The sequence below is a fragment of the Prionailurus bengalensis genome, chromosome A2 (assembly GCF_016509475.1).
Source record: "Prionailurus bengalensis isolate Pbe53 chromosome A2, Fcat_Pben_1.1_paternal_pri, whole genome shotgun sequence".
In the NCBI taxonomy this organism is placed as follows: domain Eukaryota; kingdom Metazoa; phylum Chordata; class Mammalia; order Carnivora; family Felidae; genus Prionailurus; species Prionailurus bengalensis.
In genome coordinates, this window is record NC_057348.1 from 139226963 (window position 1) to 139242260 (window position 15298).

The window sequence follows — 15298 nt, forward strand, 5'->3', positions numbered from 1 at the left end:
AAAAATAAAAATAAAAAATTAAGCATTTAAAATGTCAATATTTAAATGTCAGCATTTAAAATCATAAATGTATAACAAAGTATGTTCTCTAACCATGGTGGCTTTAGATCAGAAATCAATAAAAATTAAGGCATCCAGAAAATCCCTAATATTTGTAAATTAAGTAACACACTTCTAAATAACCCATGAGTCAAAAAAAATTATAATGCTAGAAAATATTTTGTACTGGAAGGTCATTAAAAGGTTGTAGTATATTAGCATATCAAAATTTGCAAGACACAGCAAAAAGTAGTGCTTCAAGAAAAAAATTATTGGTCTAGATATTTACATTAGAACAAAAAAGCATAAAGTCAATTATCTAAGCTTCCACCTTAAAACTTATTTTTCTTTTTTTACTAGGCAAAGAACTTTATTAATCTTGTTTCAAACTTTATTCCCAGGCTTCTTCAGCTTAATTTAGCTGCAAAGAATGAATTGTGTATAAGCAAAAACTGAAAAGAGCTGCAGTGTCCAAGGGCTTGGGCTTAAAAATATTAGAGACCTAGATTTTATCAGATCCATGAACAAAATTTTTAGAAAGCAGTCATAATATAAAACAGCAGCTCCCAGTAACTGCTTCAAGTTTTTTCTTCTTCAGAAGTTGGCTCAATCCAGTCTGCTTCATTCTTGGAAGCTTCATCAAAATTCTCCACAAAATCTGGAACTTCATCATCATCATCCTCTCCGGTAGCAAGTGGTGCCTTTCCATCCACAGATTGTTTGGGCAGAGCTTCAGCCAGCCTTCTTAAACTCGTCGGACTGTCTGCACCAAGTTGGTTTAAGATACTGGGTAGCATTTCTGTCAGCTGCTTTGTCTCAGCATGGCCTGTTGGCTGCCAGGGATGCCTGAACTTTAGGGTTGTTAAAATGGATCACTGTTCCTTGGTTTGTGAACATACTCACTTCTTCAATACCAGAGATATTGTTTACTCCTCACTTCTTTAAGGAGAACTGAAGTTTTTTATCATCTGCTGTAGCTGTTCTATGAACCACCTTCTTCTTTCGGGGAGCACTTCCTTTCCCACCAATGCGCACTTGTGCTTGCAGTTTGGTGAGTTTCTCCTGGTTCATGATAGTTTCTTTCATCTTGTTGGGGCGGAAATGGGAACGCGCGCAGGGGACTAGGGTTGGCGCTCAGGCGGTCTCGGGTGGACCAGCTGAGATTAGGCGCACACACGTGGGGACGCAAGATGGCCTAAAACCTTATTTTTTAAGTAGAGTAAATTAAGTCCAAAATAAAGAAAGAAAACAATAAAAAGGATGGAAATCAATACGATAGCAAATAGACAACAGAAAAAAATCAACAAAATGTTTTGAAAGTTTAATTGACTTTATAATCCTCTAGTAAAGACTTATCAAAAAAAAAATAGAAGGCACAAATTACCAATAGCCTTCTGAAGGCTGAAATGGGGACCCTTCTGAAGATGAAATGGGGACATCACTACAGATGCTACAAATATTAAAAAGATAATAAGTGGATATTTTGAACAAGTTCATGCCAATGAATTTGATGGATAAAGGAAATGAACAAATTCCTTGAAAAATACAACTTTTTAAAGTGGACAGGAGGGGCGCCTGGGTGGCGCAGTCGGTTAAGCGTCCGACTTCAGCCAGGTCACGATCTCGCAGTCTGTGAGTTCGAGCCCCCGCGTCGGGCTCTGGGCTGATGGCTCAGAGCCTGGAGCCTGTTTCCGATTCTGTGTCTCCCTCTCTCTCTGCCCCTCCCCCATTCATGCTCTGTCTCTCTCTGTCCCAAAAATAAATAAAAAACGTTGAAAAAAAATTAAAAAAAAATAATAAAGTGGACAGGAAAAAAAATTAGAAAATCAAATAGCTTTCTATCTATTAAAGAAAGTGTATTTCCAACTAAAATCTTGTAACAAAAATAACTACGGGCCCAGATAGCACTACCAGTGAATTCTGTTAAACATTTAAGGAAGAAATAATTCTAATCTCACACAAACCATTTTAGAATGAAATCTTGCCATTTGCAACTACATGGATGGAACTGGAGGGTATTATGCTAAGTGAAATGAGTCAGAGAAAGACAAAAATCATGACTTCACTCATATGAGGACTTTAAGACACAAAACAGATGAACATAAGGGAAGGGAAACAAAAATAATATAAAAACAGGGAGGGGGACAAAACAGAAGAGACTAATAAATATGGAGAACAAACTGAGGGTTGCTGAAGGGGTTGTGGGGGGGGGATGGGCTAAATGGGTAAGGGGCACTAAGGAATCTACTCCTGAAATCATTGTTGCACTATATGCTAACTAATTTGGATGTAAATTTAAAAAATAAAAAATAAAATGGAAAAAAAGAAAATGTAAGAGGAGGGAATACTTCCCAAATCAATTTAAGAAATTAGACCTGAAAAGACACAAACAAGAGATGAAAGATTCAGAATTATTATTCTGTGTCCTGTATTCTGAACACAGGAACAAAATAATCTTAACAAAACATGAGCAAATCAAACTCAGCAGCATATATACTATATAAGATAATACAACATGATCAAATGGGGTTTAATCCAAAAATTCAAGGTTGGCTTAACATTTCTACATCAATCTATGTAATTCACCCAATTAATTAACAGCATAAGGAGGGGAATCATTATTATTTTAATAGATGGAGGAAAAGTATTTGACATGTTAATAGAAAAAAATGCATTCATCATAAAAACTTAGCAAACTAGGAAGAGAAGAAAACTTCTTTCTGATAAAGTGAATCCTTGTAAAACTATAGCTAACATACATAATGGCAAAACACTGAACTCTTTTTCATTAACACTGGAAATAATGCAAACGTGTCTGCTGTCACTTATTCCATTCAACATTATAATACAAGTCCCAGCTAATGTAATAAAGCAAGAAAAAAAGAAAGAGAAAAGAAATATTAGGAAGTATAACCCTTGATTGCTACACTCCAACTACATGCAAACATACATAGAAAACCCAAATGAATCTTCAAAAACACTTATAAAATAACTAATAAAATAAAACATAAATAAATAACACTAGTAATAAAACTACTAATCCTAATGAATTTTTAAGGTGATCGAATACAAGATCAGTATGCAAAAATCAAAGTATGCAAAAACTGTAATCCAAAACACTTTAAAATTACATTTAAAAATGTTTTAAAATAAGTTTATAATTCAAGAGCAAACATCATACAATTAAGAATAAATCCAAGAAAGGGCATGTAATACATCTACCTTGAAAACTACAAAGTATTGCTTAAAGAAACTGAAGAAGACATAAACTAATGAAAAGATATATGTCATTCATGAATTAAAAGACTCAATATTGTATTTCCTGTCTCTCCAAATGCCATGCAATCCCAGTCAAAATTCCAGTAAGGATTTTCATAGAAATGTATAAGCTTATTCTAAAACTTATATAAAAATGCAAAGCACTTAGAATATCCAAAGCAATATTGAAAAAGACGGACAAAGTAAAATATTTGCATTGATTTAATGATTTTACAGCTAAAATAATTAAGACAATGTTGTTGGCCTAAGCATAGATGAATAATAGATCAGTGGAACAGAATAGAGAGTCCAGAATAGACCAACACACATATGTCAATTGAGGGGGAAAAGAAAAGTTTTTTTTTTTCTCTAACAAATGATTCTGGAACTGGATAAGCATGTGGAAAAAATGGACCTCTGCCTCCATGCAACCATACACAAAATTTAATTTGAGATGTATCATAGCCTAAATGTAGAAGCTAGATTCATAAAGCTTTTAGCAGAAAATATAAGTATATATCTTCGTGACTTTGAGGTAAGAAAAGGTTTCTTAAATCACAAAAAGCATTAACCACAAAAGAATAAATTCTGCTCATCAAAGACACCTGAAAAAGTGAACAGCCAAAACAAACAAACAAAAGAACAAACAGCCTCTTATATATGGAGAACTAGTGGCTGCCAGAGGGGAGGTGGGTGGGGGAATGGGTGAAATAGGAGAAAGGGAATTAAAAGATACAAACTTCCAGTTACAGAATAAATAAATCATGGACATGAAGAGTACAGCATAGGAAACACAGTCAATAATATTATAGTAACACTGTATGGTGTCAGATGATGACTATACTAATGGGTGGTAAGCACTGAATGATGTATAGAATTATCAGGTCACTATGTTGTACCTGAAACGAATATAACATTATAGGTAAACTATACTTCAATTAAAAAAAATGAAAAGTTGGGGCACCTGGCTGGCTCAGTCAGAAGAGCGTGTGACTCTCGATATTGGGGTTGTAGTTCGAGACCCACGTTGGGTGTAGAGATTACTTAAATAAATAAAACTTAAAAAAAAAGAAAAGAAAAGTCAACCCCTGGGGAAAATATTCACAGTATATCCTTAAGAAAGAACTTATAGCTGGAATATACTTTTAAAAACTGCTACAAATCAATTATTAAAAAAAATTTTAACGGGCAAAAGGGTTAAAGAGACAGTAAGAGAAGACCAGGTATAGCCAACATCATGTGAAAAGGTGCTCAAAATCATTAATCAGGAAAATGCAAACTAAAACCACAAGGAAGTGGTTGAAGTGAATGAAACCACCATTTCACACCTCTTAGAGCGGCTTAAGCCAAAACTATGCTAGTTCCCCGTGTTGATGAGGATCTACACCTCATATATTGCCAGTGGGAGTGAAAAATTAGTATAACCTTTTTTGAGAACACTTTACAAAGTTTCTTAAAAAGATAAACATCTCGGGGCGCCTGGGTGGCGCAGTCGGTTAAGCGTCCGACTTCAGCCAGGTCACAATCTCGCGGTCCGTGAGTTCGAGCCCCGCGTCGGGCTCTGGGCTGATGGCTCGGAGCCTGGAGCCTGTTTCCGATTCTGTGTCTCCCTCTCTCTCTGCCCCTCCTCTGTTCATGCTGTCTCTCTCTGTCCCAAAAATAAATAAAAAACGTTGGAAAAAAAATTTAAAAAAAAAAAAAAAAGATAAACATCTCCTCTATAACCCAACAATTCTACTCCTAAAAATTTACTCATGATAAATGAAAATATATGTTCACACACACGAAAAAACTTGACATGAGTGTTAATAGCAGTTTTACTCTTAATAGCCATAACTAGAAAATAATTCAAGTATCCATTAATAGGAGAATGTATAAATGAATTATGATATATGCATTTACTGGAATACTACTCAATCTTAAAAGGAACAAACAAGTGATACCATGAACAATATGAATGAATCTCAAAATAGTATGGTGAAAGAAGCCAAAAACAAAACAAAACAAAAATCATACTGTATGATTCTATTTATATAAAACCCTAGAAAAGCCAAATATAATATACAAGCAGAAAGTGGATCAATGCCTGCCTGGGGTCAGGGCTGAGAAAGCAGGTAAAATTAACCTGAAAATGGTATATGAAAACATTTTTGGATGTAAAAATGTTTTCTATTTTGACTGTGTTAGGTTACATAGTTGCACACGACTGTCAAATTTCACTGGACGACATACACTTAAGATTTTATTGTAATGAATTATACTTCAGTGAAAACCAACCAACCACATTAATTAATTAATTAATTGCATATATCTTGCTCTTGAAAAAGGATAGAGATTTATAGCACCCTTAGAAATCTAAAGGTTGCAAGGGTGGAAGTGTTAAGTTCAATTCAACAGTAGTCCCAATTGCAATTAAGATGCCAGATATGAAATATTTTCTAGAGCAGATTAACATGATTCCAGATACATGATATGTAGCTATTCGTCTGGCAAATGCTTTCTTTTCCATCTCTCTCAAGGAAGACCAGAAACAATTCACATCCATGTAAGATGGACAGCAGTATACATTTAGAGTCTTCTCTGAAGGTTATATTATTCCTGCTCTCTGTCACAATATAGTCCAAAAAGGCCTAGACCATCTGGACGTTGACATTTAGCATGACATAACATTGGCCCACTATACCAATGGTATCATGTAAATTGGATCAGTTGAGCAAACACAGCTAGTATGTTGGAGACTTTCAGTAGATTTCTGTTTTGTTTTGCTTTGTTTTGTTTTGTTTTGTTTTGTTTTGTTTTGTTTAGGATTTCAGTGGTCTGAGGTACACCAGGATTATCACACATGAGGCTCTGGAGACAACACATTTTATACTTGTAAATACTACTCCAACCTATTTACTGAGTGACATGGGAGATTGACAACTTGTAATGAGATCCAGACATGCAAAGGACTCTATGGCTGTAGCACAAGTTAGCCCTGGCTGTATAATCTAACAGACCCTAGAGGAATCTGTGATGAGAAGAGATGTTGTAGGGGGTTATGGCAAGTTCTCATAGGAGAGTTATAACATTAGACACCTAAAGTTCTGGAGTAAGGCCATGGCATCTGCAGCAGAGAACTGGCTATAGTAACACAGAAGTGGTACATCGGATATGAGTCATAAGCAAGACCAGAGGGCACAAATTGCATGAGTGATGATCCAGATTCCTATCACATCCATTATTATTGCAAGTATGCCTCCCCCTCTGCTCACACCTATCGCAAATACTACCTTAGACCCATAGTCCAGAGGGGAGAAAAGGCCATGCTGAGTTAGTTCACAGGTGGGTTGGCTCAGTATTTATATGCAAGCCAAAAATTGGCTGCAATTGCACTATATCCTGACTTGGGGGGCAGAGAGGTATCATCAGGAAAATCCTCCCCAAAGGCAGTCTTGGATGTGGATTTCCCCTGGAGAAGGGGAGTTCAAAGGCTCAGGCCCCTTGCCTCAGTTGGAGACATTTCTTCAGAACTCTCCCAGCTATTTAGCACACTATGGGATCAGCTGGGGCTTCTCTTATGACTGCATCACAATTCAACTTCTCCTTCTGCCCAATCCTGCTTCCTTCACATGATTACAGATGTTTTTCTCCAATTCAATCTGCTTCCCAGGAAACCCAACTAGCAACAATTAATACAAAGAATCAGTATAATAAGTTAGGATTAAAAGTTCTGCATTTATAGTTTTGGGGATGCATGGAGGAATATTAGTTCTGCTTGGAAATTCAAGTTATCCATTTTGACACTTAGGTTTTTCAGTTCTGGTGGAGACCTACCTATACCTTGAGCTCCACTACAGATCTGGTGGTGTTCATAGAAGTGTCATACCACTACCTGATAGCAGAGGGCGCTTTTGCCTGAAACATGTACCAACAAATTATTTTTCTGCAGCAAGGGGAGAGTATCTCCCAAGAGACTAATACTTGCTGGTGGAATTGAGAAATCTTCACAGGTATGTGTATATATATACACACGTGTGTGTGTGTGTGTGTGTGTGTGTATACGTGTGTATATATATATATATATATATGAGGATTTTGTGTAAAAAGAGAAGAAATAAAGACAAAAATTTAATGTTTTTAAAGGAGCAGTTGAGAAAAAAAAGGTGACATCCATAGATGAATTTCCAGAAATGGATTAGGTGTTTTTGTGTTGCTCCGAGTTAACACATTATTTTTAAAACGGAAAAGGAAGTCAATAAACAAAATGAATGAACATTGCTACATATGGTAATATGGGTGAATATATGAATTCATATATATATGTATATATTAATTATTCTTCTTTTTAAATACATATATGTTTATATATAATATATACATATATACATACATATATGTATATACATATGGTGTATATACATATACATACATATACATGTATATGTATGTGTATATACATATACATACATATATGTATATAATAATATGTATATATACATACATGTTATATATGTATATACATACAATAATATGTATGCATATATACGTGTATATACATATACATACATATATATGTATATAATAATATATACATATATAAACATATATGTATTTAAAGGCAAGAAGAATAATTAATAACCAATTCTGGGGGAAAGAAATATACTGTATAGGAACAGCTATGCTTAGAATATGCTACTCAAAGGAGAACTATTTCTTTCCCCTTTTCCTTTGTCAGATTTTTAAAACTGGACCTCAGGTGCACAGAATTGCTTTAATCATAATCCTAAATCCGTAACAGCCTTCCATTATTTATACATAAAAAGTTCTCCTTTATTTGTTGTTCATTTTTGGTTTGTTGATTTTAAAAACAAACAATTATGAAATCATCACCCAACAAAAATCAAAATGATGATGATAACTGATATCCACATGAGATCCTTGCCCATCCTATCTCCCTGTCTCTCACCTTGAAACCTGAGTTCATTGTTACCTTGCTTTCCTTTGCATACAATTATATTAGGTTTATCTGTATTTATTAATAGCATATACTTTTGGTTTGGCTGTTTTTAAACTTATAAAAAGGGCATCTCTATACACTTTTAGTATGTTATATTTCACAATAAAAAGGGCTATTTAAAGGTATCATGCAGGATGTAATCTCTGGGGACTTTTCATTTAAAATTATATTCCTAACATTCACCCATATTACCCTATGTAGCAATGTTCATTCATTTTGTTTACTGACTTCCTTTTCCATTTTAAAGATAATGTGTTAACTCGGAGCAACACAAAAAAAAACCTAATCCATTCCTGGAAATTCATCTATGGACGTCACCTTTTTTTCTCATCTGCTCCTTTAAAAACATTAAATTTTTGTTTTTTATTTCCTTTCTTTTTCCACAATATCCTCATTTATTTTACTCAGTATCTCGTACATGCCTTGCTTTTTCTTTTTCCAACATAGTTTCAAGGAACCCTGGAATCTGTTCTTTAGTCTCAGAAGGAAGGGTGCTTGTTTTTCTAAAAAACCAGAATAGAGAAATTTAAAATGCCTTTTATATAATGCCACATTTGAATATGCCCTGTGCCTACACATAAACCTTGTTCTTGTGGGTCCCTTAAGCCCACCTGAGGCCTTATACCAGTTGAGCTGTTTGTAAAGATTCATTTGGTTGGGCATAAAGAAATCTCCTGTGGTATTGAAAACACATCCCCAGAGAATAAAGGACCAAGCTGTTGGGCATAATGAAAATCAAGTATTAAACCTAAGCCATACTGGCACTTCACACACCTGGAACAACAGCCTGATGCTTTGGAGACACAATGGCAGAAAACGAATCTCATGTGTATTCCAGATGGTTCTGAAGGATCACAGACAAAAAGCGTTTGTCCCCACCCCCTTCTCAGAGCAACTCCAATTAAAATTTCCTCCTAGTCTCCACTAAACACTCAAAGTTAATAAACCCCAAGGATGTGACAGGTTATCCTTGTCTCCCGACCAGTGGTGTGTATGTGAAGTCATCTTGAAGAAGAAATTACAAACACCCAAACTACAAGGTTACATGAACTTCTTTTTTGTGGATGTAATGACCAACAGAAAACACAGGTTTCCACCCAGAGATGAATGCAGATGGGAATTTAAAATGATCTGAGCTCCACAGCGCTGGAGGCCGGCTGGGAGAAAGAAGTCCCTGCTCAGCAGTGGACAGTGCAGCCACATTTCTGCAGATACGGAAAGAATACAGTTCCACCATTCACAGCAGCTTTTAAAAGAGCAAATATTTTCTATTCATTCTAAAGAAAATTATGTTTGTGAGACTAGAAAATTGTGTGGATGCAAATTCTCCAACCTGGTAATTATCTCTGATCCATTTCAATAAGCAAAGGTTTGGAGGAATTATTCACATATGAATCATTTTCACTGCTTTTTATTTGCAGAATAGATTGGAACTGTATGAATAAGAGACCTTCAACTCCTATTAACATTTTTGCATGCAATTGAGGCTCTCCAGAAATTAAAAGACAAACATTGGTAAATCAATAAAAGAAAACATTATTTTACTTCACCTTGGGCTCAGCCACCCACTGCCTATCTTCTCTCCATCCTTGGAAATTTTTCTTTTCAGCTGACCCAGCCAGAATGTAGACAGGTGGTGAGGAGGTGGGAATGGGCACTGCAGCTGAAGGGAGCTGCTTGAGCAAAGGTGAGACTACATGGAGAGGGAAAAAAAAAAAAAAAAAACCAAAGTGACTCCTTTAGCTGGATTGAAGGGTTCATGTGGGGAAGTGGTTGGCTGTAGAGGAGGAGGCTGTTTGTGGATGGATTTGAATGTCAGGATAATTGGAAGCCACAGAGGCCACTGGGGTGAATAAGGAAGAGGGAATGTGTATGTGGCGGGGGGGTGGGGGGGAATGGGTGCCAGCCAAGGACTTAGGCTAACAAGGGAGAGGCTGTAAATGCCAGTAAGTAGATCACTGCAGTAAAAACCAAAGAACTGATGTCAGACCAACCACCAGAGTTACTTCATAACTCCACCATCTTGGGCAAGTTACTTACCTTGTCTAAGTTAAAACTACTTCCTCTCTAAAATGGGGATGATATTAACAAGTCCTAATTCATGGGATGGTTGAGAGAATTAAAAAATCACCTATAGAATGTATTGGACATCTTGCAAGATTCAGTATACATAGCAGAAACTATCATTGTTATCTTCATTATCATAATTATCATTTCAGGAAAATTAATTCTCTATATGAGATGAGTAGAAATATCCATCCTCTGTTGCACATGGCTATGATAGAAAGAACCCAATTATCAGCAATTATATAAAGTGACAGTTTTTATTTTGAATAACCTTAAGAATGTGCCTTTCTTGGAATAAGCTATAACAAATTCCTTATTTAAAATGTCCTTAGGGCAAAGTGAATTTTATCTCTTTAAATTACAAAGAATAAACACAGGTGAACTTCAACTTAAGTTTCTCTGTAAATTTTCTGTGGGAAAGAAATTGGCCCAAGTTTAGAAAAAAGAGCTAACTCACACGTTAAAGACAAGTCTGTGCAGAGAATATACAGTAATGGCTGCACCAGCCGGGAATCACCTCCCTCAGGGAGGAGCAAGGTAGCTACAGATTGTAGCAGATGGGGATTATGTTTTCTTTGTTTGGCTTTCTCGGTCTGAGGCACAAGAACACGATGGAACACAATTGCAGAATTAGGCAATTCCATACCCACCTAGTGCCTCCAGTTTTCTTTCTATTGAAGGAATGAGGAAATTCAAAGGAACAGCCATGCTCATTTTCTAAATCAGCTACTTAAAAGTTGAGATTTATGTGACTTATTTTAGTAGGTGGTTGTGTGAGGCAGAGGAAAGCTTATTGACATAAGGATGGGATGACTCAGATCAGATCCCAGCTCCTTACTTAGGGAGAGATAGACTGTGTTCCACCTCATTTATCAGAAAAGGAGAGGGCTTGAATTATATGATCAAAAGTTTCTTCCAGGTCTCAAATTCTGATACTACATAAGCCACATTTTATACAGCAGTGTCTCCTAACTCCTCCAAGCCAGATATGGTTTTTCCCTCCATTGAAAACCTGTAGGATTTCCCCCTCTTTTAGAACACTTGATATGCTCCACCTTGGATTCTATAGTTAAGTATGTGCTCATCTCTTTATTTCCCTCTAATTGACTATAAGATCCTTTAAGGGAGGAGATTTTTTAACTCATATTTACATAATCCAACAATGTATAGAAAGAATTAAACACCACAGCCAAGTGGGATTTATTCCAAATGTCCAAATCTGGTTCAACATTTAAAAATCAATTAGTTTGGGGCACCTGGGTGGCTCAGTTGGTTAACCATCCGACTGCCCCTCGGGTCATGATCTCGCGGTTCGTGAGTTCAAGCCCCACGTTGGGCTCTGTGCTGACAGCTTGGAGCCTGGGGCCTGTTTCGGATTCTGTGTCTCTGTTTATCTCTCTGACCCTCCCCCGTTCATGCTCTGTCTCTCTCTGTCCCAAAAATAAATAAACATCAAAAAAATTAAAAAAAAAAAAAAAAAAAATCAATTAGTTTAACCCACCATATCAGTAGCCTAAAGAAGAAAAGTCACATGAACATATCAATTGATGCAGAAAAAGCATCAATTTTCTGCTTTAGGAAGAAAGCAGAAACACCATTAGTGATAAAAACTCTCAGCAAACCAGGAAGACAGGAGAACTGTCTCAACTTGATAAATAACATATACATATACATGAGTTAAATAGAATTTTTAAACAAAACTTAAAAAAATAACATTTACAAAAAATCTACAGCTACCATCAAATTGACTGGTGAGAGACTGGACCCTTTCCTCCCAAGATTGGAAACAAGACAAAGATGTTCTCTTTACTCCTATTCAACATTATACCAGAAATCTTAGCTAATGCACTAAGACAAGAAAAATAAATAGAAAGATTTACAGATTTTAAAGGAATAAATAAAAATATTTTTAGTGATAGATGGCATGATAGTATATAGAGAAATCCCCAACAAAGAACTTCTGGAACTAATAAGCTTATATAGCATGTTCACAGGATATAATGTCAATGTGAAAAGGAAGACTGTGTTTTTATACACCAGTAATGAACATTTGTAACCTGAAAATGTTTCTTAATACTATTTATAATAACACCAAAATATTATATACTCTGGTATAAATCTAGCATAATATATGCAGAACCCATGTGTGGAAAACTATAAAACATCAATGAAAGAAATCTAAAGAAATGGAGAGACAGTGTGTACCCATGGATTAGAAACCAGTGAGTTTTTGCCAGAGGTTCAAGGGGAGAGGGGCTGAACAGATGAGGCATAGATTTGGGGGTGGGGGTGAAATAATTCTGTATGGTGCAGCAGTGGTGGATTTATGATATTATATGTTTGCCAAAGCCCTTGGAACTTTACAGCGCAAGGAGTAAAGTTTAATGTGTGCAAAATTTTTAAAAAGTTACTTAGAAGTTCTTAGAATCCCAGGAAGGAAGGCAGACTAGAACAAGATCTAACTGTATTACAAATATGTAAAACAACCTCACTGGGAGGGATGAGATAAATGTTGCTTATCTAAGTCACGTTGGAAATAAATGGACAATGTCAGACAAAATGAACTGTCCACAAGCATGATATTCTAGCTGATGAAGCTTTTCCCCATAGGTGTACAGGTTACCAATTCAGAAACCACTCTATGTGAACAAATAAGTAAATGGATAGTGGACGGCAGGAATGAGATTTCTCACTCTTTGAGTGGGAGATTAAAAATAAGAAAGAGAGGAGGGCTAGAATGATCCATGTATTACTTGAGTGAAGTCTGAGACAGCAATATGAACTCATGTTTAGGTTCATATAGATACATAGACATATTTGTGTGTGTATATGTTTATATATATGTATATATATGTATACATGTATGTATATATGTATGTATGTATGTATATATATAGGTGTGTGTGTGTGTGTGTGTGTGTATAGCCAATTTTTTATCCACCTCTGAGAAGCTGCTTATTTCCCAAAAGCATTGGTAATGTCCTTCATTGACTATGAGTCTGAGTCTTTTTTTCCCCAGCCTTTACTGAAGTATGGTTGACAAAATTGTATACATTCAGGTTGTACAATGCAATGTTTTCATAAAAATATATGTGCATATATATATATACATATGCCAGTTATTATACACATGTATATATCCCTGCTCTGACAGCTCTGAGGGCCTGGAAGCAATGAATGCCCAGTAGCAAAGAGCATACCTAGTGACCAAATCTTGATTTCTACTATCATTCTCCAATAAAAAGAACCAGGGATTCCTGGAAAAACAGTGAAATCTATGACTCGGACAGTAAATTTATAAGATGAGCCTGGAACATCTTCTAGTGCCAGCATGTAAGGAAGCACTCAAACACACACACACACACACGAACACGCACACGCACATGCACTGACGATGGGGTTATGTCAAAGGGACATAGGAGCCAACTGAAAAAGATCTCAGTTGCCAAAGCTGGAATAATTGGAGCAAAAAAATAAACTAGAATTATATTATAACTCAAAGTATAAAGTGAACATCTATGAGTCAACACTGATATACATAAATGCTTAAACAGATAAATAAACAAGTGGAGAAAAGGCAAATCTCCCGTGCAGAAGAATTCCAAATAATTTATGTAGAAGCTCTGCCTTCAGGGAGGTAGAACTCCCCACCTGAGGTTGAAACCAGTTAGATACAGTTTTGTGATTTTCTCCAGTAGCACATTAGCAACCTGTGTACAGTAAGAAAGTAAGCAGGTACATGAATTGATTCAAGACTGGAGCTTAAGGTGAGGCTTGCAGTAAAATTAGAAGATTAGGATGCTGAAAATACTGGCAAGGAAGTGGCTGACATCACGCGCTGTGAAGTGTAGGCTAACTAGGGAAGGAGGCAAGACCCTAGAGTGGCAGTGATCTAGATGAAAAAGAATAAAGAGGTCTCAGAGAAGTGTATTGAAGAGAGGTTAGCAATGGCATTCATGAATGACTTGAAAGATGGCAATTACTTTGTATAAGAGCAAAATTGACCAGGGAGACCTGCATTTTGAGTGTGGCAGGGGATTCAGGGATGAGAAGGCAGCAGGATCAAATGGTTTTAAGTCTCAGACTTTAAGCAGCTCACTGGAAGCCTTGAAGGGTGTCAGCAACTGTATTCTCCCTAACCGAGCATATTGCCTTGGCTGTTTAATGTCACAAATGAAAGGGTAGTAAGAAACTTATCTGGCTGCTTTTGAAAGGCTGAAATTGGAGACTGCCAATTTTTTATCCACCTCTGAGAAGCTGCTTATTTCTCAAAAGCATTGGTAGTGTCCTTCATTGACTATGAGTCTGAGTCTTTTTTTTTCTCTAGCCTTTACTGAAGTATGGTTGACAAAATTGTATACATTTAGGTTGTACAATGTAATGTTTTGATAAACATACACATTGTGAAATGGTTACCACAATCAAGCTAATTGACATATCCATCACCTCATATAGTTACTCTTTTTTGTGTGTGGTGAGAACACTTGAGATCTACTCTCTTACCAAATTTCAAGTATGCAATACATTATGATTAACTATGATCACCATGCTGTACCTTATGTCTCCAGAAGGTACTCATCTTATAATTGAAAGTCTGTACCCTTTGATCAATATCCCTCCTTCTTCCCCATCCTTTTGCCCCTAGTAACCACCATTCTCTTCTCTGCTAATGTGAATTCAACTTTTTCCTTCAGATTCCACATATAAATGACACCATTCAGTATTTGTCTTTCTGTTTCTGGCTTATTTCACTTAGCATAAGGTCCTCTAGCTTCATCCATGTCGTTACAAATGATAGGATTTCCCTCTTTTGGGGGGGGGAGGGCTGAATAATACTCCATTGCATATATATATATATATATATATATATATATATATATATATATAAAACATCTTCTTTATCCATTCATCATCTGCTGATGGACACTAGCTTGT

General features: G+C 36.1%; 1 pseudogene; it reads right to left on the bottom strand.

The window, feature by feature from the left end:
- Positions 1 to 387: 387 nt before the first annotated feature.
- Positions 388 to 1225, bottom strand: LOC122486471 (annotated as a pseudogene).
- Between the last annotated feature and the right edge of the window lie 14073 nt (positions 1226 to 15298).